At 41.6% G+C, this 23134-nt stretch overlaps 1 pseudogene; it reads left to right on the top strand.

The window, feature by feature from the left end:
* The window catches only part of LOC131354931 (piggyBac transposable element-derived protein 4-like), a 30087-nt pseudogene extending 7171 nt beyond the window's left edge, over positions 1-22916 (top strand).
* The last annotated feature ends 218 nt before the right edge of the window (positions 22917-23134 follow it).

The raw sequence follows: 23134 nt of genomic DNA, 5'->3' as shown, positions 1-23134 counted from the left end.
GTGTGGGGTGTTGAGATTGTGTTTGTGTGTGTGTTTGTGTGGGGTGTTGAGATTGTGTTTGTGTGTGTGTTTGTGTGGGGTGTTGAGATTGTGTTTGTGTGTGTGTTTGTGTGGGGTGTTGAGATTGTGTTTGTGTGTTGTGTTTGTGTGGGGTGTTGAGATTGTGTTTGTGTGTTGTGTTTGTGTGGGGTGTTGAGATTGTGTTTGTGTGTTGTGTTTGTGTGGGGTGTTGAGATTGTGTTTGTGTGTGTGTGTTTGTGTGGGGTGTTGAGATTGTGTTTGTGTGTGTGCTTGTGTGGGGTGTTGAGATTGTGTTTGTGTGTTGTGTTTGTGTGGGTGTTGAGATTGTGTTTGTGTGTTATGTTTGTGTGGGGTGTTGAGATTGTGTTTGTGTGTTGTGTTTGTGTGGGGTGTTGAGATTGTGTTTGTGTGTTGTGTTTGTGTGGGTGTTGAGATTGTGTTTGTGTGTGTGTTTGTGTGGGGTGTTGAGATTGTGTTTGTGTGTGTGTGCTTGTGTGGGGTGTTGAGATTGTGTTTGTGTGTTGTGTTTGTGTGGGGTGTTGAGATTGTGTTTGTGTGTGTTGAGATTGTGTTTGTGTGGGTGTTGAAATTGTGTTTGTGTGTTGTGTTTGTGTGGGGTGTTGAGATTGTGTTTGTGTGTGTGTTTGTGTGGGGTGTTGAGATTGTGTTTGTGTGTGTGTTTGTGTGGGGTGTTGAGATTGTGTTTGTGTGTGTGCTTGTGTGGGGTGTTGAGATTGTGTTTGTGTGTTGTGTTTGTGTGGGGTGTTGAGATTGTGTTTGTGTGGGGTGTTGAGATTGTGTTTGTGTGTTGTGTTTGTGTGGGGTGTTGAGATTGTGTTTGTGTGTGTGTTTGTGTGGGGTGTTGAGATTGTGTTTGTGTGTGTGTTTGTGTGGGGTGTTGAGATTGTGTTTGTGTGTTGTGTTTGTGTGGGGTGTTGAGATTGTGTTTGTGTGTTGTGTTTGTGTGGGGTGTTGAGATTGTGTTTGTCTGTGTGTTTATGTGGGGTGTTGAGATTGTGTTTGTGTGTGTGCTTGTGTGGGGTGTTGAGATTGTGTTTGTGTGTTGTGTTTGTGTGGGGTGTTGAGATTGTGTTTGTCTGTGTGTTTGTGTGGGTGTTGAGATTGTGTTTGTGTGTTGTGTTTGTGTGGGGTGTTGAGATTGTGTTTGTCTGTGTGTTTGTGTGGGGTGTTGAGATTGTGTTTGTGTGTTGTGTTTGTGTGGGGTGTTGAGATTGTGTTTGTGTGTTGTGTTTGTGTGGGGTGTTGAGATTGTGTTTGTGTGTTGTGTTTGTGTGGGGTGTTGAGATTGTGTTTGTCTGTGTGTTTGTGTGGGGTGTTGAGATTGTGTTTGTGTGTTGTGTTTGTGTGGGGTGTTGAGATTGTGTTTGTGTGTTGTGTTTGTGTGGGGTGTTGAGATTGTGTTTGTGTGTTGTGTTTGTGTGGGGTGTTTAGATTGTGTTTGTGTGTTGTGTTTGTGTGGGGTGTTGAGATTGTGTTTGTGTGTGTGTTTGTGTGGGGTGTTGAGATTGTGTTTGTGTGTTGTGTTTGTGTGGGGTGTTGAGATTGTGTTTGTCTGTGTGTTTGTGTGGGGTGTTGAGATTGTGTTTGTGTGTTGTGTTTGTGTGGGGTGTTGAGATTGTGTTTGTCTGTGTGTTTGTGTGGGGTGTTTAGATTGTGTTTGTGTGTTGTGTTTGTGTGGGGTGTTGAGATTGTGTTTGTGTGTTGTGTTTGTGTGGGGTGTTGAGATTGTGTTTGTGTGTTGTGTTTGTGTGGGGTGTTGAGATTGTGTTTGTCTGTGTGTTTGTGTGGGTGTTGAGATTGTGTTTGTGTGTTGTGTTTGTGTGGGGTGTTGAGATTGTGTTTGTCTGTGTGTTTGTGTAGGGTGTTGAGATTGTGTTTGTGTGTTGTGTTTGTGTGGGGTGTTGAGTTTGTGTTTGTGTGTTGTGTTTGTGTGGGGTGTTGAGATTGTGTTTGTGTGTTGTGATTGTGTGGGGTGTTGAGATTGTGTTTGTGTGTTGTGTTAGTGTGGGGTGTTGAGATTGTGTTTGTGTGTGTGTTTGTGTGGGTGTTGAGATTGTGTTTGTGTGTGTGTTTGTGTGGGGTGTTGAGATTGTGTTTGTGTGTGTGTTGTGTTTGTGTAAGTGTTGAGATTGTGTTTGTGTGGGTGTTGAAATTGTGTTTGTGTGTTGTGTTTGTGTGGGGTGTTGAGATTGTGTTTGTGTGTGTGTTTGTGTGGGGGTGTTGAGATTGTGTTTGTGTGTTGTGTTTGTGTGGGGTGTTGAGATTGTGTTTGTGTGTGTGTTGAGATTGTGTTTGTGTGTTGTGTTTGTGTGGAGTGTTGAGATTGTGTTTGTGTGTTGTGTTTGTGTGGGGTGTTGAGATTGTGTTTGTGTGTTGTGTTTGTGTGTGCTTGTGTGGGTGTTGAGATTGTGTTTGTGTGTTGTGTTTGTGTGTGCTTGTGTGGGGTGTTGAGATTGTGTTTGTGTGTTGTGTTGTGTGTGCTTGTGTGGGGTGTTGAGATTGTGTTTGTGTGTGTGTTTGTGTGGGGTGTTGAGATTGTGTTTGTGTGTTGTGTTTGTGTGGGGTGTTGAGATTGTGTTTGTGTGTGTGTTTGTGTAGGGGTGTTGAGATTGTGTTTGTGTGTGTGTTTGTGTGGGGTGTTGAGATTGTGTTTGTGTGTTGTGTTTGTGTGGGGTGTTGAGATTGTGTTTGTGTTGTGTTTGTGTGTGTTGAGATTGTGTTTGTGTGTGTGTTTGTGTGGGGTGTTGAGATTGTGTTTGTGTGTTGTGTTTGTGTGGGTGTTGAGATTGTGTTTGTGTGTTGTGTTTGTGTGTGGGGTGTTGAGATTGTGTTTGTGTGTGTGTTTGTGTGGGGTGTTGAGATTGTGTTTGTGTGTTGTGTTTGTGTGGGGTGTTGAGATTGTGTTTGTGTGTTGTGTTTGTGTGGGGTGTTGAGATTGTGTGTTGTGTGTGTTGAGTGTGTGTGTGTGTGTGGGGTGTTGAGATTGTGTTTGTGTGTGTGTGGGTGTTGAGATTGTGTTTGTGTGTGTGTTTGTGGGGGTGTTGAGATTGTGTTTGTGTGTGTGTTTGTGTGTTGTGTTTGTGTGTGTGTTTGTGTGGGGTGTTGAGATTGTGTTTGTGTGTGTGTTTGTGTGGGTGTTGAGATTGTGTTTGTGTGTGTGTTTTGTGTGGGTGTTGAGATTGTGTGTGTGTGTGTGTGTGTGTTTGTGTGTGGGTGTTGAGATTGTGTTTGTGTGTGTTGTGTGGGTGTTGAGATTGTGTTTGTGTGTGTGTTGTGTGGGTGTTGAGATTGTGTTTGTGTGTGTGTTTGTGTGGGGTGTTGAGATTGTGTTTGTGTGTGTGTGTTTGTGTGGGGTGTTGAGATTGTGTTTGTGTGTTGTGTTTGTGTGGGGTGTTGAGATTGTGTTTGTGTGTGTGTTTGTGTGGGTGTTGAGATTGTGTGTTGTGTGTGTGTTTGTGTGGGTGTTGAGATTGTGTTTGTGTGTTGTGTTTGTGTGTGTTGAGATGAGATGTGTGTGTTGTCTGTGTGTTTGTGTGGGGTGTTGAGAATTGTGTTTGTGTGTTGTGTTTGTGTGGGGTGTTGAGATTCTGTTTGTGTGTGTGTTTGTGTGGGGTGTTGAGATTGTGTTTGTGTGTTGTGTTTGTGTGGGGTGTTTAGATTGTGTTTGTGTGTTGTGTTTGTGTGGGGTGTTGAGATTGTGTTTGTGTGTGTGTTTGTGTGGGGTGTTGAGATTGTGTTTGTGTGTTGTGTTTGTGTGGGGTGTTGAGATTGTGTTTGTCTGTGTGTTTGTGTGGGGTGTTGAGATTGTGTTTGTGTGTGTGTTTGTGTGGGGTGTTGAGATTGTGTTTGTCTGTGTGTTTGTGTGGGGTGTTTAGATTGTGTTTGTGTGTTGTGTTTGTGTGGGGTGTTGAGATTGTGTTTGTGTGTGTGTTTGTGTGGGGTGTTGAGATTGTGTTTGTGTGTTGTGTTTGTGTGGGGTGTTGAGATTGTGTTTGTCTGTGTGTTTGTGTGGGGTGTTGAGATTGTGTTTGTGTGTTGTGTTTGTGTGGGGTGTTGAGATTGTGTTTGTCTGTGTGTTTGTGTGGGTGTTGAGATTGTGTTTGTGTGTTGTGTTTGTGTGGGTGTTGAGATTGTGTTTGTTTGTTGTGTTTGTGTGGGGTGTTGAGATTGTGTTTGTGTGTTGTGTTTGTGTGGGGTGTTGAGATTGTGTTTGTGTGTTGTGTTTGTGTGGGGTGTTGAGATTGTGTTTGTGTGTGTGTTTGTGTGGGGTGTTGAGATTGTGTTTGTGTGTGTGTTTGTGTGGGGTGTTGAGATTGTGTTTGTGTGTTGTGTTTGTGTGGGGTGTTGAGATTGTGTTTGTGTGGGGTGTTGAAATTGTGTTTGTGTGTTGTGTTTGTGTGGGGTGTTGAGATTGTGTTTGTGTGTGTGTTTGTGTGGGGTGTTGAGATTGTGTTTGTGTGTTGTGTTTGTGTGGGGTGTTGAGATTGTGTTTGTGTGGGGTGTTGAGATTGTGTTTGTGTGTTGTGTTTGTGTGGAGTGTTGAGATTGTGTTTGTGTGTTGTGTTTGTGTGGGGTGTTGAGATTGTGTTTGTGTGTTGTGTTTGTGTGTGCTTGTGTGGGGTGTTGAGATTGTGTTTGTGTGTTGTGTTTGTGTGTGCTTGTGTGGGGTGTTGAGATTGTGTTTGTATGTTGTGTTTGTGTGTGCTTGTGTGGGGTGTTGAGATTGTGTTTGTGTGTGTGTTTGTGTGGGGTGTTGAGATTGTGTTTGTGTGTTGTGTTTGTGTGGGGTGTTGAGATTTTGTTTGTGTGTGTGTTTGTGTGGGGTGTTGAGATTGTGTTTGTGTGTGTGTTTGTGTGGGGTGTTGAGATTGTGTTTGTGTGTTGTGTTTGTGTGGGGTGTTGAGATTGTGTTTGTGTGTTGTGTTTGTGTGGGGTGTTGAGATTGTGTTTGTGTGTGTGTTTGTGTGGGGTGTTGAGATTGTGTTTGTGTGTTGTGTTTGTGTGGCGTGTTGAGATTGTGTTTGTATGTGTATGTGTGGGGTGTTGAGATTGTGTTTGTGTGTGTGTTTGTGTGGGGTGTTGAGATTGTGTTTGTGTGTTGTGTTTGTGTGGGGTGTTGAGATTGTGTTTGTGTGTTGTGTTTGTGTGTGCTTGTGTGGGGTGTTGAGATTGTGTTTGTGTGTGTATGTGTGGGGTGTTGAGATTGTGTTTGTGTGTGTTTGTGTGGGGTGTTGAAATTGTGTTTGTGTGTGTGCTTGTGTGGGGTGTTGAGATTGTGTTTGTGTGTGTGTTTGTGTGGGGTGTTGAGATTTTGTTTGTGTGTGTGTTTGAGTGGGGTGTTGAGATTGTGTTTGTGTGTGTGTTTGTGTGGGGTGTTGAGATTGTGTTTGTGTGTGTGTTTGTGTGGGGTGTTGAGATTGTGTTTGTGTGTGTGTTTGTGTGGGGTGTTGAGATTGTGTTTGTGTGTGTGTTTGTGTGGGGTGTTGAGATTGTGTTTGTGTGTGTGTTTGTGTGGGGTGTTGAGATTGTGTTTGTGTGTTGTGTTTGTGTGGGGTGTTGAGATTGTGTTTGTGTGTGTGTTTGTGTGGGGTGTTGAGATTGTGTTTGTCTGTGTGTTTGTGTGGGGTGTTGAGATTGTGTTTGTGTGTTGTGTTTGTGTGGGGTGTTTAGATTGTGTTTGTGTGTTGTGTTTGTGTGGGGTGTTGAGATTGTGTTTGTGTGTTGTGTTTGTGTGGGGTGTTGAGATTGTGTTTGTGTGTGTGTTTGTGTGGGGTGTTGAGATTGTGTTTGTCTGTGTGTTTGTGTGGGGTGTTGAGATTGTGTTTGTCTGTGTGTTTGTGTGGGGTGTTGAGATTGTGTTTGTGTGTTGTGTTTGTGTGGGGTGTTGAGATTGTGTTTGTGTGTTGTGTTTGTGTGGGGTGTTGAGATTGTGTTTGTGTGTTGTGTTTGTGTGGGGTGTTGAGATTGTGTTTGTGTGTTGTGTTTGTGTGGGGTGTTGAGATTGTGTTTGTGTGTGTGTTTGTGTGGGGTGTTGAGATTGTGTTTGTGTGTGTGTTTGTGTGGGGTGTTGAGATTGTGTTTGTGTGTTGTGTTTGTGTGGGGTGTTGAGATTGTGTTTGTGTGGGGTGTTGAAATTGTGTTTGTGTGTTGTGTTTGTGTGGGGTGTTGAGATTGTGTTTGTGTGTGTGTTTGTGTGGGGTGTTGAGATTGTGTTTGTGTGTTGTGTTTGTGTGGGGTGTTGAGATTGTGTTTGTGTGTTGTGTTTGTGTGGGGTGTTGAGATTGTGTTTGTGTGTGTGTTTGTGTGGGGTGTTGAGATTGTGTTTGTGTGTGTGTTTGTGTGGGGTGTTGAGATTGTGTTTGTGTGTTGTGTTTGTGTGGGGTGTTGAGATTGTGTTTGTGTGGGGTGTTGAAATTGTGTTTGTGTGTTGTGTTTGTGTGGGGTGTTGAGATTGTGTTTGTGTGTGTGTTTGTGTGGGGTGTTGAGATTGTGTTTGTGTGTTGTGTTTGTGTGGGGTGTTGAGATTGTGTTTGTGTGGGGTGTTGAGATTGTGTTTGTGTGTTGTGTTTGTGTGGAGTGTTGAGATTGTGTTTGTGTGTTGTGTTTGTGTGGGGTGTTGAGATTGTGTTTGTGTGTTGTGTTTGTGTGTGCTTGTGTGGGGTGTTGAGATTGTGTTTGTGTGTTGTGTTTGTGTGTGCTTGTGTGGGGTGTTGAGATTGTGTTTGTGTGTTGTGTTTGTGTGTGCTTGTGTGGGGTGTTGAGATTGTGTTTGTGTGTGTGTTTGTGTGGGGTGTTGAGATTGTGTTTGTGTGTGTGTTTGTGTGGGGTGTTGAGATTTTGTTTGTGTGTGTGTTTGTGTGGGGTGTTGAGATTGTGTTTGTGTGTGTGTTTGTGTGGGGTGTTGAGATTGTGTTTGTGTGTTGTGTTTGTGTGGGGTGTTGAGATTGTGTTTGTGTGTTGTGTTTGTGTGGGGTGTTGAGATTGTGTTTGTGTGTTGTGTTTGTGTGGGGTGTTGAGATTGTGTTTGTATGTGTGTTTGTGTGGGGTGTTGAGATTTTGTTTGTGTGTGTGTTTGTGTGGGGTGTTGAGATTGTGTTTGTGTGTGTGTTTGTGTGGGGTGTTGAGATTGTGTTTGTGTGTTGTGTTTGTGTGGGGTGTTGAGATTGTGTTTGTGTGTTGTGTTTGTGTGGGGTGTTGAGATTGTGTTTGTGTGTTGTGTTTGTGTGGGGTGTTGAGATTGTGTTTGTGTGTTGTGTTTGTGTGGGGTGTTGAGATTGTGTTTGTGTGTTGTGTTTGTGTGGGGTGTTGAGATTGTGTTTGTGTGTTGTGTTTGTGTGGGGTGTTGAGATTGTGTTTGTGTGTGTGTTTGTGTGGGGTGTTGAGATTGTGTTTGTGTGTTGTGTTTGTGTGGGGTGTTGAGATTGTGTTTGTGTGTTGTGTTTGTGTGGGGTGTTGAGATTGTGTTTGTATGTGTATGTGTGGGGTGTTGAGATTGTGTTTGTGTGTGTGTTTGTGTGGGGTGTTGAGATTGTGTTTGTGTGTTGTGTTTGTGTGGGGTGTTGAGATTGTGTTTGTGTGTTGTGTTTGTGTGTGCTTGTGTGGGGTGTTGAGATTGTGTTTGTATGTGTATGTGTGGGGTGTTGAGATTGTGTTTGTGTGTTGTGTTTGTGTGGGGTGTTGAGATTGTGTTTGTGTGTTGTGTTTGTGTGGGGTGTTGAGATTGTGTTTGTGTGTTGTGTTTGTGTGGGGTGTTGAGATTGTGTTTGTATGTGTATGTGTGGGGTGTTGAGATTGTGTTTGTGTGTTTGTGTGGGGTGTTGAGATTGTGTTTGTGTGGGGTGTTGAGATTGTGTTTGTGTGTTGTGTTTGTGTGTGTGTTTGTGTGTGTATTTGTGTGTGTTTGTCTGTGTGTTTGTGTGTGTGTTTGTGTGTGTTTGTGTGTGCTTGTGTGTGTTTGTGTGTGTGTTTGTGTGTGTTTGTGTGTGTGTTTGTGTGTGTGTTTGTGTGTGTGTTTGTGTGTGTTTGTGTGTGTGTTTGTGTGTGTGTTTGTGTGTGTTTGTGTGTGTGTTTGTGTGTGTGTTTGTGTGTGTTTGTGTGTGTGTTTGTGTGTGTGTTTGTGTGTGTGTTTGTGTCTGTTTGTGTGTTTGTATGTGTGTTTGTGTGTGTGTGTTTGTGTGTGTGTTTGTGTGTGTGTTTGTGTGTGTGTTTGTGTGTGTTTGTGTGTGTGTTTGTGTGTGTTTGTGTGTGCTTGTGTGTCCTGTCACACGAGCGGGAACGAGATCATTTCTCATGTGCATTTTGCACAGTGTTTAACTTTCTGGTAGTTATCCCAGTCATCATGTATATGTGGGCCCCATATGGGCTGTATCCAGGCAGCATGGGCTCCAAGTGGGCATGGGCTGAAAATGGGCAATTTATGTGGGTCCCATGTGGGTTTCACAATGTGGGTCACACATGGGTATGATAATATGGGAGGTATATTAGATCCTTCATAGGATCTAAGTGGGCAAAATGATTTCACACCTAAAATACATCTTTATACCTTTAATCGTTTTGAAATAATTAACTTTGGTTACTAATCACTTTAAAAGAACGAATATCACAGATTTTTGATATAGCTACTTTTTAAATTAAAATGCATTATTTTCCATTGTGTTCCATTGTATATTTCCTTTATTTTATTTTATTTTGTTTCTTTGTTTGAATGTTCAGCATTACAGTGTTCACTTGCCTGTGCATTCATCAAAATGTATTTAATTGGGAATGAGGGGAAATCAGAAAGGAAGACATTTAAATGGGTCTCACTGGACCTACCTGTTCAATAAGACCTACTCACTCACTGACAACACCTTCCGCTTGACAAAGTAGTCCTACTGCTTTGAATGTTTCCTTACGAATTTCTTCTTATAACATTATATCATAATATCATGTATCATGTGACCTTACTTGAAAATAAGCGGAAATTTAAAATGACAACTGTGAAGATGTTAAATATTCGAAGTAGAAGAAATCCCGCCATGGCGTAAGGATACAGTTTCTTCCAGACACAGTGACTGAGGCGGGAGGGAGATCACTTCATCTGTTGAAGGCTGAAGGACGTGGATGTGGAGCGGAATAAGCGGATAAATGAATATTTTCTAGAGATATTTTTATTAGTTATCTTTATTATCTGTGGTCTCAAGCATCGGGCACTTTGTTTTGAAATCTTTTAAACCGCTAAACTAATGTTAATAACTTTTCTGGGGGTGGGGGGGTGGGGGGGTGGAGAGAAGCGTTCAACAATTATAATCACTGAAGTGTGTGTGAGGATTAAAATATGGTTATATGTGTTGATAGTAATGTGTAGAGGTTTTTGTTTCCTGACTTTGAACACATTTTTGTTTATTTTATGCTTTCCTTGTGTATTTTGTGGCTGTGTAAGGTTAGCCGCCATTTTTTTGTGTTCTGTGGTATCAGATTCCTAGAAATCAATAAATAAGATCATATAATATACACCGTTCAGCCATAACTTTATGACCACCTGCCTAATATTGTGTTGCTGCCAAAACAGCCCTGACCCGTCGAGGCATGGACTCCACTAGATCCCTGAAGGTGTGCTGTGGGATCTGGAACCAAGATGTTAGCAGCAGATCATTCAAGTCCTGTAATTTGCGAGATGGGGCCTCCATGGATCAGCATATCCCACAGATGCTGGATTGGATTGAGATCTGGGGAATTTGGTTGTTGTGCCCAAAGCATGACACTGCCTCTGCCGGCTCGCCTTCTTCCCATAGTGCATCCTGGTGTCATGTGTTCCCCTGGTAAGCGAACAAACACCATCCACGTGATGTAAAAGAAAACGTGATTCATCAGACCAGGCCACCTTCTTCCATTGCTCCGTGGTCCAGTTCTGATGCTCACCTGCCCATTGTTGGCACTTTTGGTGGTGCACAGGGGTCAGTATGGGCACCCTGACTGGTCTGCAGCTATACAGCTCCATACACAACAAACTGTGATGTGTGAGTATTCTGACACCTTTTAGTCTTTATGCCAAAATTAAAGCAATGTGTTCCCCAGATAAGTGATATCACAGATACCACAGCACACCTTCAGGGATGTAGTGGAGTCCATGCCTCGACAGATCAGGGCTGTTTTTGCAGCAAAAACGGGGCAGACACAATATTAGGCAGGTGGTCATAATGTTATGCTGGATCGGTGTGTTATGAGCATGAAAATAAACCTGAAAGTATCTTATTAAGAAGAGATGTTTTGCAATATATTATGGACTGTGATGGAAATCAGCTGTATGATCATAAGAGGAACAGTGAGTACTCAAGAATTCTACATCAACCTTTACACCTCAGAGTAAACTGAAGATGCGTCACGGGTGATGAGTCATTTTTTTTCTCGTATTGATCTGTTAATAATCAGAGATGTACAAAGGTCTCTTCTCAATGCTCCCATCACAAGAGAGGAAGTGTTAAATGGTTTAAAAATATGGAGTTTCATGGTTTCTTACTAGATCAATTACTTATGAAGTTCGAGGACTCACTTGCAGGTAAAGTCTTGCCTCAGACTTTACAGGAAGTCGGGGAGGCCAAATCCCTACATTAGTGAACTTTATACGCTGTGAGAAAATGATGTCTTTTACACTTGCATGACACGCCTACTAGGAAGCCATTTAGGATTTAACCAAACTTCAAAATGTGACTGGAATTCTGTGTCTTTCCAGTGAATCAGATCTCTTGGCTCACTGCCCCAATAACAGTCTGTTTTAATCCCTGTTTTATTTGATGACTGTATCATTGAGTGATCATGTGAAGATGAGTTGCTTATCATTACAGAGAGCCACCTTCTGAGATGTAGAGATCTGTATCTTCAGTTTCTATACAATTATGAATGAAGCTTGCCCACTTTCTCCCTTTCTCTTTGTCATGGCCATTGAGCTTCTAGCAGAAGTTAAAAAGCAAGTCATTTGTGATTTCAACTAGTGCAGTTTCTGTACTATGATGGGGCCTAAAACCTGACTGAAATTCTTCAAGGATATTGTTTTCCAGTAGGAAGGAGCATAATTGAGCTGACACCTTTTCAAATATTTTTGATATAAACGGAAGGTTTGAAATCGGTCTGTAATTTGATATTTCATCAGGGTCTAGTTTCGGTTTCTTAAGAAGAGGCTTAATAACTGCTAACTTGAGAGATTTTGGGACATGACCTAGATGTAACGAGGAGTTAATAATATTGAGAAGAGGCTCTCAAGCTGCATGTATCACTTCTTTCAGCAAAGACCCAAGAACAACTGCCAGGACACTAGTGAATGACTTAGCAAAGTCTGGGATTGATGCATCAATGAAGACAGTCACTAGAGCCTTGCACAGGAATGGACTGCGAGGTTTCTGACCAAGAAAGACTCCACTTCTGAAGAAGAGACACCTACAAGCTAGACTGAATGGGGATGTTTCAGTGCGTTTGAAACTGGGAATCTCGTCAGGGTTGAAGGAACCATGATAAAGGAAGACTACGAGAAGATTTTGAGAGACAACCTCAGACAGTCTGCAACAAAACTTGGTCTGAGTCGATGTTTTGTCTTCCAGCATGATAACGACCCAAAACATACCTCACTTCTGAGGTATGAACTACCTACAAAGGAGCAAAGTGAACGTCCTTGACTGGCCTGCACAAAGCCCTGACTTAAATCCAATAGAAAATCTGTGGGGCACACTAAAGTCCAGAGTTCATGCCAGAAGACCAGCAAATCTGGAGGAGCTTGAGAGATTGGCTAAGGAGGAATGGGCTGCCACTCCTCTATTGACTACTAACATCAGAGGGCTAATAATTTTGACCTGTAGACTTTTTTTTATTCTTGGTTATAACTTTGTTTCTGTTTGTATTACAAACACTCCAAGCTTCCTAAATAAACTATTATGTTTAAAAATGATGTGTTGAAAAAATCTTCTCTCCTTTAAACAGCACTTGGGAATTATTTGAAAAATAATAAGATTTTATAGGGGGCTAATAATTTTGGCTTCAGCTGTATACGGATGTCCTGTCCTGTTTTGTTCTCACTTTGCATGGACTACTGATTTTTGGTGTTGCATTCACCTGAAGAATTTCTTTCTCTGTTTGAGTGACTCAAATCAATAACCAGAGCTTGGAAAAAAAAAATAGTGTGGCAAATTTAAAACATTTTGCCTCGTTTGTTATTTACACTTGTTTTTAGTCATTCTTGACAAAATGTATCAGGTCATGTATGAAATTCTTCAGCTTGTCATCTGAATACCTCTCCTGAAAATGCAGATTGTTTGTAAATGGTGAAGTTGTGATAACGTGGCTCAATGTTGCACCTCTCTTGTGCAGATAAGAACTTTGCTGATGAGGACCCTGTTGATGGAGGCAGGTCCTCCTCTTTGTCTAAAGGTTTCTCCAGCAGCAGGCGAGGAGGAAGCGTGGGCTCAATGAGATGACCCAGTTCTGCCTCAGCACCTATAGCTGCAGGTAACTCGCATAGAACTTTGACGTAATGTTCATACATGGTTAATGTTTTTGTGGGCTCTGAGTTTGATGTGTTATATGATTTATCCTTGGTCTAACTTCAATTACAATAGAGTTAAGTGTACAATTTTGACCATTCATTTTTAAATGATATGACATCAGTGGACATGTATGGGTTGGCATGTTTTAGGACTACACATGCAAAGCTTTAACACAGTAGCTGTGCTTATATATTAATTACCATATGTCAAGTCATTAAGTGTCAGCATGGTGCAGACAGTAGTGGCAACTGCAAGGCAAATTACTGGGTTATTTATTGTCCTAATTCTAATGTTATTGTTTTTAATCGTAACAACAGACAACCAAAGGTTTTCTGAGAAAAAAGCAAAACATTGTTTGCTCTCAACTTGGGAGGCATACTCTTTCTCCTCTATAAATCACACTAACACTATCCAGATAGTCTTTTTCTCCAAGTGTGTACTGCAGCAGGAGGAGCATTTAAAAAAAAAAAAAAAAAAAAGTACTAGCTTTCACCCTCCAAGGTTGCTAGTCATATGATGGGAGAGCTAATTGGTGAATAGGAATTCACCAAGACTAAATTAGCAAGAAATTAATTTTCAGTTCTTATAAAAAATAAAATGAAAAGAAATGTATTTTTATTTTCTTCGGACTGTCCATGAGACCATAACTAATATCCTCCTGACAGATCTATTCCAGTAGAGAACTGGAAGACTCCATGACGAAGATACGTGAGGTCTTGTCAGGTGATAAACATGACTGGGAGCACAGAGTGGCTGCTGTAGATGATTCTCAAGTCTCGTCGTGATAAGTCTCAAAAGGTTTTTCTTTTCATTAGCTGAAGAAAGTACGCTCGCTGCTCCTGGCTGGAGCTGCAGAAAACAAGGGTTTCCTTCAACAACTCCGCCTTTTGGAAGGTGCCTTCAAACTCTCGGTGAAGGGCTTGTGCTCACAAGTGGTTCGGGAGGCCTGCATCACTCTTGGGTATGAGACATTTGTTTGTATGTTTTTGACGTTTAGCTATTGACACATAGGGTTTACTTTTGTTACTATATATATTTTAAGAAGCGGGTACCAGTGCCGGATCAGGAACTAGGGGGTGAGTAAAGGTTCACCGAGACCACCCCGTACAGTACAATTGTTGGTTTCTAGATGAAATCTAGAAAAAATCTCTAACACCCGCACTTAGGAAGACAACCCTAACGGATAGTGTTCCAGAGCCTCGGTGAGGTGGGACGAGTGCGTAAGGGCAGAGCCTGCACTCTGAGCACCAATATACGTCAAGAAAGGTGAAGGTTCACTTAAGGTTTGGTGGTGTTCATAGGAATCATCTGAGAGACATTCTAAGAATCCTGCTACTGAGACACGAAAAGGTGAAACTCAAAAAGACAACACTCCTGCGCACATGGTTTGGACACACCAAGTGGTCCAGCGTGTATAAACCCATTTCCTCAGAGAATGGAGGAGTGTGCAAAATGCTTGACATCTCGTGTTGTTTTAACATACCAGATATGTCTGCTAATGTAACAGAGGTGCTTAACCACATGAGGAATGCGATTAGACCCCCACCACAAGCGGACAATTCATGGTTCAGTTGGTTCATGGCCTTTTGGGGAGGCTGGGGATACTGGTTCGTTCATACACTGCTGCCCATAATAGTGATGGGACTTCTAGCTCTGATGTGTTTTCCCTGCATCTGTCAGTTGGTGTCTACCACTCTACAACAATTAGATGCCTCAACAGGAAAGTCGAGTGTCAACTCTTAGAACAAACGGAGGACAGATTTGATGAATGGAGAGAGCAGTTTCGAGACATTGATTTTCCCCCAGACCTGATACAAGCAGACTATGATCCCGAGTTGACAAATGATAAAAATTAATTTAGCTTAGAATGAGTGTGTTTTGTTTTTTTATCTTGATATGTTTTGTGTTATGCTTTTCTTTTATGCTGATTCTGATTCCCTGACTTGCAAAAAAGGAAAATTTAGAGGGGTTTCTCCTCTCTCAAGAAAAAGCAGAGTAACTATTTTTTTTAAGTTTTAGTTGAAGACATCATTGGAAAGCCAAGGGAAAAGATGATGTCTGATGTTGGTCTAAAGCTGCCTGTGAAATGCTTAGAGTAAATATATTAAAATTTCGTATATTTAGTTTGTCCTTAAGGACAAAAAGGAGGGAAATGTAGTGGAAATTTTAACAGGTAACATGTATGAACGGATGACACTTTGTTGAACTTTGTGGGGTGTTTGTGTGTGGAAAGGAAGATGTTAACCAGGTGGCTGTCAGTACCAGGAGCGACTCTACTCGTGAAATGCAGAAACATCGTATATCTTGTCTTTCTATATGCTATAGCTCTTTTAATGGAAGGGGGATGTACCATTCTACAAGAGTTTCGTGCCGTTGGTCACGTATACATTTGGTTTAGGATGCACCTAAAAGTTCTATATAAGGGGGACCCGTGAAAGAGGGCTTTGCCTCTCCGCTGTGTAATCTTGTTCATCTCATCTGTTTGGTTGTCTGTTTAAAGAGAATGAGATCATCATTCCACATTTATCACTAAGCTAACAGCACACCAATCAATCACGGGACATGCCCAGTCTGCCTTGGCTGTGCAATATTAGAAGAGCAAATAAATATTAGAACTGATGACAGGATTGGCTACAACAGTAGCACACACTGTAAAGTAAAAAACCTTTCTTTTAAATATTGAAACTGTTTGTCAAAGGAAAAACACTAGTGCCTCTTTATATTAAAGCTTTTTTGCAGCACATTCAATAAATAAACACTTTTTTTTTTTTTTTTTTAGAATATCTCACTTGAGGCTCTCCGGAAAGCTGGAGGAGGAACGGTCAGACTGAGGCAGTGACTCTATACTGTCAGAACTCTTCAGGCTAGATTGGATGGCCTTCTGATAGGTCGACCCCAGTAACATCTATATAACAAAAAATCATCAACCATCCAGTCTGGAACACAATGAAATGCAGCGCCAAATGAAATGTTCAGACAAAAAGGTAGACTTACTTTCTGGCTATAGATCTAGCCTCTGAATCAGCATCATGAATTCCGTTCTTGATGGTCTGAGTAAGAACTGCAACATGCCTAGGATAATATGGAGACATAATTAAAACGCACACCAAAGCAAGCGCAAACAGCTCACAGTAGTGTCTGCTCTCTTTACTAGAAAACGTGTGTAAAGACAAGCAGTCTGTATCTTTAGAAATGTCTTGGACTTGGGACCAGTCCTTTTCCAACTCCCAATTCACAACAAAAGGAGCCCAAAGAGAAAGAAGGGAGAGTGGGAACCCAACCCTCTTTATAAAAGGGCTCCGGGGAATATTTCCATGGAAACCACAGGGACGCATGGTTACTGCTCACTCCTGGCTCATCATTTAAGACTCATGGAAAGACTCATTTCTCATCTGTTCAACCAAGATGAGACAAATAAGACAGACTGTCTGAAGTTAAATGCCCCCAGCACTGGGGCTGAGGAGCTAAAGTGGTGAACTTGAGTAAATGCACACACTTCATATAAACGTAGATAGCAAAGGAGATTTTTTTTTTTTTTTGTGACATTTTGTTTTTTTTTTCATGGTCTGCATTATGACAGTCATTATTTTTTCCAGTTTTGCACTCACCTCTCTAGTGTATGGGTCTGCCATTCCTGCAACAACAGGTCGAGAAATTCATAACACCATCTAAAAGGGAAAACAAAGGTTTCAAGAACTTTTTTTAATATAGAGGCAAGGAGATTAGAAATAAACAGAATGATCATTGAATTCTGAAGCAGTCTATTGTATTAAATAACCATAAATGATTAGGACCTCACCTTCGAACAGCCACTGATTTTGATGTGCAGTTACTGGTGATGATTGGAATTAGACAAGGATAGTGTGTATGCTAAGAACCCTCCTGTAGTCTTTCAGGTCAATTTGACCCGGTGAAAACGTTTAAAATGTCATAACTTGGGTTTTCTTTCATATACTTGCATGAAAATGACATGGATGGTTCATACTATACTCTTTGAAAATTAATATTAAATATTAAAATTTTTTGACAGATGATGCGTGTGTGAATAATTTTTATAACACCTGTTGCCTTCCCGGGTCAATTTGACCCGGCCACATTTAGTAGTGCAATGGGTCTCACTTTTGAGCTTTCCAGAACATTAACACATACACACACACCCACATACCACACTCACGCACACACACACTCTTCAAAGTATTGGGCATTGCATTTCACTGGGCGTCCAGACAAAACAAAAGCTACACATTTGTAAACATTTCATATGCAACGTCTGATCTACCTCCATGGGGCTATACACACACACACAAACACTGTTCAAATTATTGGGCACTGCATTTCATTGGGCCACCAAACAAAACAAAAGCTATGAGATATGCCTTTGCCCAATTGGGGACAAGATAACAGTAAACAAAATAAACCCTGAATTTATAGCATCCTTGGGGCATTTCACATTTCACATACCCAGACACCAAAATGAAGAGGACCTACACAGCATTACAGGCCCTTGACTTGCTTTTTGACGCTGTGGAGGAGGAGAGATGAGGCCGAAATGGCAGAGGAGGAAGTGTCAGAGGAAGAAAACATCACAGTGATTCATCAAAATGATGAAGATTTTCTTCCATCTGACGAGGAATCGGATGATGAGGAGCCTCCTGAAACTGCAGAAATTTTCAAATCAAAAGATGGAAATATAGCCTGGTCCTCCGTTCCACATGTTGCCACATGTTGGGGGGAGGAGCCCCCAAGGGCCAACAAGGTATGCTGTTTCTCGTGCTTCTACTGTAAAGTCAACTTTCGAGTTGTTTCTATCAGGACATTCAAAAGACAGTGCTAGACATGACCAACAAGGAGGGGTGTCGAGTGTACGGTGACAGCTGGAAAAAATTAAATGAAATAGATCTACAGGGATATCTGGGTCTGTTGATTCTTGCTGGGGTCTACCGCTCCAGTAAAGAGGCTACGTCCAGCCTGTGGCATTCTCACACGAGGAGGGCAATTTTTTGTGCCACCACGCCACTGAAGAAATTACAACTCATTTCAAGCACTATTAGATTTGATGATCGCAGCACCAGACAAGCGAGCCGTGCCAGAGACAAACTGACTGCCATCCCACAGGTCTGGGATAAGTGGGTGCAACGCCTGCAGCTGATGTACAATCCAGGCACTAATGTGACCGTGGACGAGCGCCTGGTCCCGTTCAGAGGGCATTGTGGGTTTAAGCAATATATGCCAAGTAAACCTGCCAAGTACGGATTAAAAATCTGGGTAGCCTGCGATGCCCAGACAAGCTATGCCTGGAACATGCAGGTGTACAGCAGCAAACCTGCAGATGGCCAGCCAGAGAAAAATCAGGCCCAGCATGTGGTTCTCGAGGTGACAGAGGGTCTTCAGGGACACATCATCACCTTTGATAATTTTTTCACTTCCTATGTCCTGGGCCAGGAGCTGCTAAAGAGGAAGCTGGCCATGGTGGGAACTGTAAGGAAAAATAAACCAGAGCTTCCCCCTGCACTGCTGGCGACAAAAGACAGGGCCAAATTCTCCTCCCAGTTTGCTTTCACGGACACGCATGCTCTTGTCTCCTACTAAAAAGAAGAAGAATGTACTTTTAATGAGCACTTTGCATCGTGACACTGCAATTAGCACAGCAGAGGACAAAAAGGCCCTCATCATTCTGGACTACAACAAAAACAAAGGGGGAGTTGACAACCTCGACAAGGTATTGCACTTTTTCATGTAATATTTATTCATTCAGCTCAATGCATTGCATTCTTGTGTAAGAAAATATAAATTAATTTTGACTGATTTCTTGTTTGTTACTTTTGTTGCAGGTCACCAGTGTTTACAGCTGCAAACAAATGACAGCCCGCTGGCCCCTGGCGGTGTTTTATAACATCCTTGATGTGTCTGCATACAACTCCTTCGTGCTGTGGAGCTGCTTCTCCTCGACCATAACACAAAAGGAGGAGGTGCAAATTCTGCACAGATGACACGAAAACCAGCACAAATTAAGTATAATAAAAAGCATAAGAGGTGTAAAAGAAGTTTTATTTACATGAAATTATGCCATGTTTTTGAGTGGTGTGTGTGTGTAGTACCATGTTGACAGATCAGATGCAAAAGGGGTATCACAAGTGTAAAATGTTCAAAAAATGTGTAGCTGATCACACAGAATGGTGTAATCATTATACACTTTATGCTTTATAAGCAGTCAAAACAAACATTTTTTGAACATTTTTCCACTGGTGTGTGTGTGTGTGTGTGTGTGTGTGTGTGTGTGTGTGTAGCCGCATGTTCGTAGGTCAGATGCTGCCCCCTGCTGAGCAAAAGGGGTATCACAAGTGAATGTTTTATTTAGCATTATAGACTTTATAATTTATAAGCAATCAGACCGGGTCAATTTGACCCGGGAGGACCACAGGTGTGACTATTTGCTGCCATTAAAAAAAAAATGGTTTCAAGACAATATCCTGACTACACTTTGACATATACCAGTCTGTGATATTCCATCTACTTATGTCGCTCTGATCATTACCATAGTGAAAATAATTCAGAATTTCTGCTTTTTTTTTTATTAAAAAATGTGGTATCATTTTATATAAATGAGGTTTATCATACCAAATATTTTTTTTTTAGAAAAGTGCAAAATATATGTTAATGTGTTGGAAACAAGCTGACCTAAAAAGGTGAAACAAAAAAAATGATCATACATACCTCATTTTTTATAAGCGATCAAAACAGACTGGGTCAATTTCGATCATTAGAGAAAACTTGTATCGTGAATGGGAGGGAGATACAAGGACAAACACAGTTATTAGAGACCAAAATGTGTGCTGTTGTACTTTAATGAAGATTTAGACTCTTATTTTCAGCAGTTGGCGGACTGTCAGGGCCAGCAAGGCCTTCTCTGCTGGCCTAAACAGCAGTGATCTGAATCACTGACTTGCATTTTAATATATTTTCCATGAATGTTATTAAATTATTCCCAATACTCTATTCTCTACATTTCATAGATTTTCTTCCAGTAGTGTATATTTATGATAAGAGTATTTATCCAATCATATTTCAGCCAGTGGCTGACATCATGTGTTGCCAGGGTGAAAACCTGCCCCAAAGCCTTCAGAATCAATAGTGCAGGCGCCCAGAGCTTAAAATAAGTGGCAATGAAATTGTTACCTTAACCAATCAGATTTCGAGTTGGCGTCACTGAGACCATCTAGCAGGCATACGATTACGTCAGCAATTTCCCGTCCTTTGATTGGATAATTGGAGTAGTCAGAGGCAGCGACCCGCCCATATACATTGTTTCTATATTCTCTGCGTCTCATTTCGGATGCTGCGTCCTCCGGAGATTGCAGTTTGTTGCATACGGCATCAAGAATGTCTTTTTGAGAAAAGTAACTGTAATAAAATGGACTATTCCTTGTGAGGTGTGAAATACTGTAGACTAATTTCTTTTTTACTTTGTTATTTAACGGTTGATTAGCATTTATTGTCGTGGTGTCCAGGGGCGATTCTAGAATTTTCATTTTATGGGAGGTTCAGCCCCAATGAGGGTATAATAGTACAAAATAAATAAATAAAATAAAGATTTAACTAACAGGGTAGGATGGTAAACTTATTGCAGCATTCCAGTGTCTTGCATAGATGTGTATAAGATTTGAGTACTGAACAAGCCACATACAAGTCTTCCTGATCACACACACACCTCGCTCTGCAGATTGAAGAATGCACTGAAAGACGGGGAGGAGCCGAAGTCTGCCGCCGTTTTCATATGAAATTTAAAGGGGACTGAGGCGATCACGAATTTGTGTACAGTTTATGGAGAATCGCAGAATTTTAGGAGGGCTGAGTAGACAATGGCCTAGCGACACCCATGGTGGCATCATCATGATGGTATAGAGGTGGATTAATTCAGGAAGGACACCAGTGAAGGCCTAGGTGTGAAATGCACGGCCCGCCACTGCATCTGAACCAGGCGATTTGTCTAATGATAAACAATTCACTGCCTTTTCCACCTCCTCCATACTAATATCTGTATCACAAACATTTTTAAAACTCTCATTTACTGTTGGGATCCAATCCTTTATGTGATCAAAGAAAGCATCAGCATCTGTATGTGAATAAGAGGAGGAGTATAAATTACTGTAGAAACAATAAATTTCCTTAGAAATTTTTTCAGGATCTGCACATTCTTGATCATTAATCAGTAATGCTTAAACACTTACGTTCTTGTCTCTTTTTTCCAGTCTACAAAAATATACTGAACTCCTTTCCCCCTCCTCTATCCACTTTGCTCTCGATCTTATATATGCTCCATAAATATTGTCTAACGAGGATTGAAGGAGAAGTAATTTCTGCTTATCATGTTCAGTTAAGGAGGACTTAATGCAAATACTGTTTGATAATTTCCAATTCTTTTCCTTTACTGTTTCTGCTTAATAATTTATCGTAAGATACAGAGATCTGACATACTTTATACTTTAAATATTCCCATTTCTCTCTATAAGTTTTAAAATTCGTATCTCCATTTATATTATTAACTGCAGCTATAAGCTTAAAGGCTTTGAGGCCCTTTAAAAAAAACAGAGCTCACTGTCACATGACCAAAACACACTCTCTCACACACTCACTCTCTCTCTCACACACACACACACACACACTTACACACACACACACAAAATGTGCTATGTGGGGGGTTGAATAAGAAACTTGCTATATGCACTGTTTATGGAGAAAAAATATAAGTTTTAGGAGAAAAACGCTGGTTTTACATTATTACTTACACCAATAATCACATTAACTGTAAACACACAACAGTAACCATTAAAGTCACTCAACTCCAGAAAGCGGTCAGACTAAGAAGTCTTAAAGTATTACATTTTCATTATCTTTATTTTATACTTTTATAATACATGAAGGTCCTTCTCCAGCCCCACATGTTGGCCATCATCTGGATTTCGGGTGTGAGATCAATACTGTAGCGCCGAACAAACTGGATTTATCCAAATTAAGACACATTAGTAATAATGTCAGATTGATACTAGATATGGTGGACTACAATGAATATACACTGATCAGGCATAACATTATGACCAGTGACAGGTGAAGTGAATAAGACTGATGGTCTCATCATGGCACCTGTTAGTGGGTGGGATATATTAGAGGCAGCAAGTGAACATTTTGTCCTCAAAGTTGATGTGTTAGAAGCAGGAAAAATGGACAAGCGTAAGGATTTGAGCGAGTTTGACGAAGATTGTGATGGTTAGACCACTGGACCAGAGCATCTCCAAAACTGCAGCTCTGGGGTGTTCTCGGTCTACAGTGGTCTAGGAAGGAACAGTGGTGAACCGGGGACTGGGTCATGGGCGGCCAAGGCTCATTGATGCACGTGGGGAACGAAGGCTGGCCCGTGTGATCTGATCCAACAGACGAGTTACTGTTCAAACTGCTGAAGAAGTTAATTCTGGTTCTGATAGAAAGGTGTCAGAATACACACACATCACAGTTTGTTGTGTATGGAGCTGTATAGCTACAGACCGACTGGTTGATTAGTAGTAAACGCTACATTTGGTGTCAGAGTGAGGCTATCAGGTTGCAAGCTGCGGAAGCTGGCTTCGCGCCCCTCATCGCTTCGCGCGGGAAATTTGTGCTTCAACAAAATGGCGCAGAAATGACAGCGGCGTCTTGTTGCCGTGGACACAGAGTTGACCCCTGGAAAAGAGCAAGTTTTCCCGTTCGCCTTGTTGTTAGGATTTTGCGTAATTCTCTAAAAAATGAAACCTGTTTGTGAGTTAGGGAAGTGTAGTGTTTTATTATTGTTTAAAGAATCTTGAAATATTATAAAAACTGCAAGCGAGCGATGTGAGGATATTACTCCGCGCCATGTCTCACAGCACATATAACAAACTCTGGACTGAGGCTCATGAGGAACTCGGTGATCTTCCGAGCGAGGAGCTTCCCACCGAGCCCTCACGGCCCGAGCGAGACCGCGTGGTGTTCTTCCAGCGCCTCACCACCATGTACGTGCGCTACATCCGAATCTTCAGGCAGCTGGAGGAGGCGTACGATCGGATCGCAGAAGAGGAGGCTGATCCGCGGCGTGCTGGATGGCGTGATGGGGCGCGTGCTGGAGCTAAAGAATGAAATGATGGAGAAAGAGTACTCGGAGTACCATTACATGGACGACATCATCCAGGACGCTGACCCCTTGCCGCAGACTTCAGTTGTTCAGGAATAGGAATTCACCAAGACTAAATTAGCAAGAAAATAATTTTCAGTCCTCATAAAAAAAAAAATAAAATGAAAAGAAAGTATTATTTTTATTTTCTTCGGACTGTCCATGAGACCATAACTAATATCCTCCTGACAGATCTATTCCAGTAGAGAACTGGAAGACTCCATGACGAAGATACGTGAGGTCTTGTCAGATGACAAACATGACTGGGAGCACAGAGTGGCTGCTGTAGATGAGTCTCAAGTCTCTTTGTTGCCTCTAATAGAGACTGTAAGCATTCTGATGTTAAGTCTCAAAGGGTTTTTCTTTTCATTAGCTGAAGAAAGTACGTTCGCTGCTCCTG

The sequence above is a fragment of the Hemibagrus wyckioides genome, linkage group LG06 (genome assembly GCF_019097595.1).
Source record: "Hemibagrus wyckioides isolate EC202008001 linkage group LG06, SWU_Hwy_1.0, whole genome shotgun sequence".
Lineage (NCBI taxonomy): Eukaryota > Metazoa > Chordata > Actinopteri > Siluriformes > Bagridae > Hemibagrus > Hemibagrus wyckioides.
Note: the sequence above shows the minus strand (reverse complement) of the source record. Positions and strands in the feature narration are given on the sequence as shown.